Consider the following 1,962-nt stretch of genomic DNA (forward strand, 5'->3'; position numbering starts at 1 on the left):
CGAGATACCGCTCCCTCATCTCTGTCTCAAGTTCCCATGTCGCCTCCTCAAACTTGTTGTTCCCCCACAGTACTTTTACCAAGGCGGTGGTCTTGCTCCGCAAGACTTTGTACTATCCCCTCCGCAAGACTTCATCCTTGAAATTTACTTAAGCACATCAGGCTGTATACCTCATACCTCTGATGACAATTCCCAAGGTCCAATGCCTTTACCCTTAATCATTAGTAGTACCCATGCGCGAGTACAATCTTGTTCCACAAGATCTTATCTAATAACCATACCTTCTTTAACCTTTTTTTTTGGTAATTCAGATCTGTATATTGCTCATAAACAAACATTTTACACCTATCTCAGCACCATATTAGGCCTGATATTGTCTATTACAGCTGGTCAAACCAATCTTGATCTATTTGTTGTATTTTGTTCTGCATGTAACTCCTAAGTCTATTTTTTACATTGTTTTGAATCCTTTCTACAACTATGCTCACTTTATACACTTTATGATTCCACAGTGCCTCATTTCTACACCACCAGAGTTGATAAACCATAGTAGCTACTGTCGCTGAAAAAACTTTCTTTCTGAACCTTGTCAACCTTGCTTTAGCTATCCATCTCAGAAGTTTCGGTACTGTTCTTGCTGCTGTATGCCATCCCAGCCAATCTCTGATTAGTTCCAGCACTTGACAACTCAGATGGCAATCAAAAAATAAGTGTTCTCTGTTTTCCTTCTTAGTTCCACACAGCAGGCAATTGTCATCTGCCACAATATGGAATCTGAAGAGCCTTTCTTTCGTTTGCAGTCTGTCAAGTACCACAAGCCATAAAATGAACCTGTGTTTTGGTAATGCCATCCTATTCCAAACTTCCCTGTACCATGTTACTGATTGTTTAGCAGTAACCAAAGCTTGATACCCTTCATTCATCCTGTATTCTCCATTTGATAACAGTTTCAGCATTTGCATGTCCTTTAGATTCTCCTTTACTTTGACTAGTTGCTTCCAATACCAACTACTTGTGATTGGTGCTTTATAAGTCCACCAGTTGGTGTCCTTGATATATATAGCATGAATCCACTTAACCCATAATGAGTCTTTATTTACTGCCACTGCCCATACATATTTCCCCATTGCTGCTATATTCCATTGCTTTATCTTCCTAAACCCCAATCCTCCTTCCTTTTTGGTTGCACTCATTTCTTCCCATGATACTACCCCTACTCTTCTAAACTCAGCCTCTCCTTTCCATAGAAAATTCCTACAGATTGAAGCTATTTTATGTATTACTTTTTGAGGTAAAATCAGTACCTGAGCCCAGTATGAATGGATGGACAGCAGAACTGAATTTACCAAAGTTGCTCTGCCTGCATAGGATATATTCTTGGTACTCCATATTTTGATCCTTTGAACCATTTTTTCCACTAAGATATCGCAATCAGCTGCTGAAATATTAGTTGGGCATATGGGTATCCCTAGATAGCTGAATGGCACTTTGCTTCTAGAAAATCCTGATGCTGATATGATCCTATTCACCTCTGATTCAACCATATTGCTGCAGTACAACCCTGTTTTGGCTTCATTCGGGTACAAACCAGAAGTAAGTGAAAACAGTTTAAGTCCCTGAAGCATAGTATATATTGACTTGAAATCTCCATGACAAAATAACATTACATCATCTGCAAAACAGAGATGATTAAGCTTGAGTTTATCACATCTGTCATAGTATTTGAAGCCCTCTTTCTTGCCTATTTTCACCAAGATTCTTGATAAGTATTCCATCCCAATTACAAACAATAGGGGTGATAAAGGGTCTCCCTGCCTCAGCCCTCTTTTTGCATTAAAAAATCCATGTAGAACCCCATTAAACATTAGCCTATATCTTGGAAATTGAAAGCTTTTAACATCTCTTCCAAGAATTCCCATTCAAACATATCATAGGCTTTCCGCAAATCCAGTTTTATCATAC

At 38.8% G+C, this 1,962-nt stretch overlaps 1 long non-coding RNA gene across 2 annotated transcripts; it reads left to right on the forward strand.

The window, feature by feature from the left end:
* Positions 1-470: 470 nt before the first annotated feature.
* Positions 471-970, forward strand: LOC133800619 (uncharacterized). 2 transcript variants are annotated; one of them, XR_009876548.1, is made up of 2 exons: positions 471-625; positions 744-970. It is a non-coding gene; the product is annotated as an uncharacterized LOC133800619 (long non-coding RNA). The 2 variants fall into 2 exon arrangements; XR_009876547.1 differs by having other exon boundaries at positions 747-970.
* The last annotated feature ends 992 nt before the right edge of the window (positions 971-1,962 follow it).

The sequence above is a fragment of the Humulus lupulus genome, chromosome 9, assembly GCF_963169125.1.
Source record: "Humulus lupulus chromosome 9, drHumLupu1.1, whole genome shotgun sequence".
NCBI lineage: Eukaryota > Viridiplantae > Streptophyta > Magnoliopsida > Rosales > Cannabaceae > Humulus > Humulus lupulus.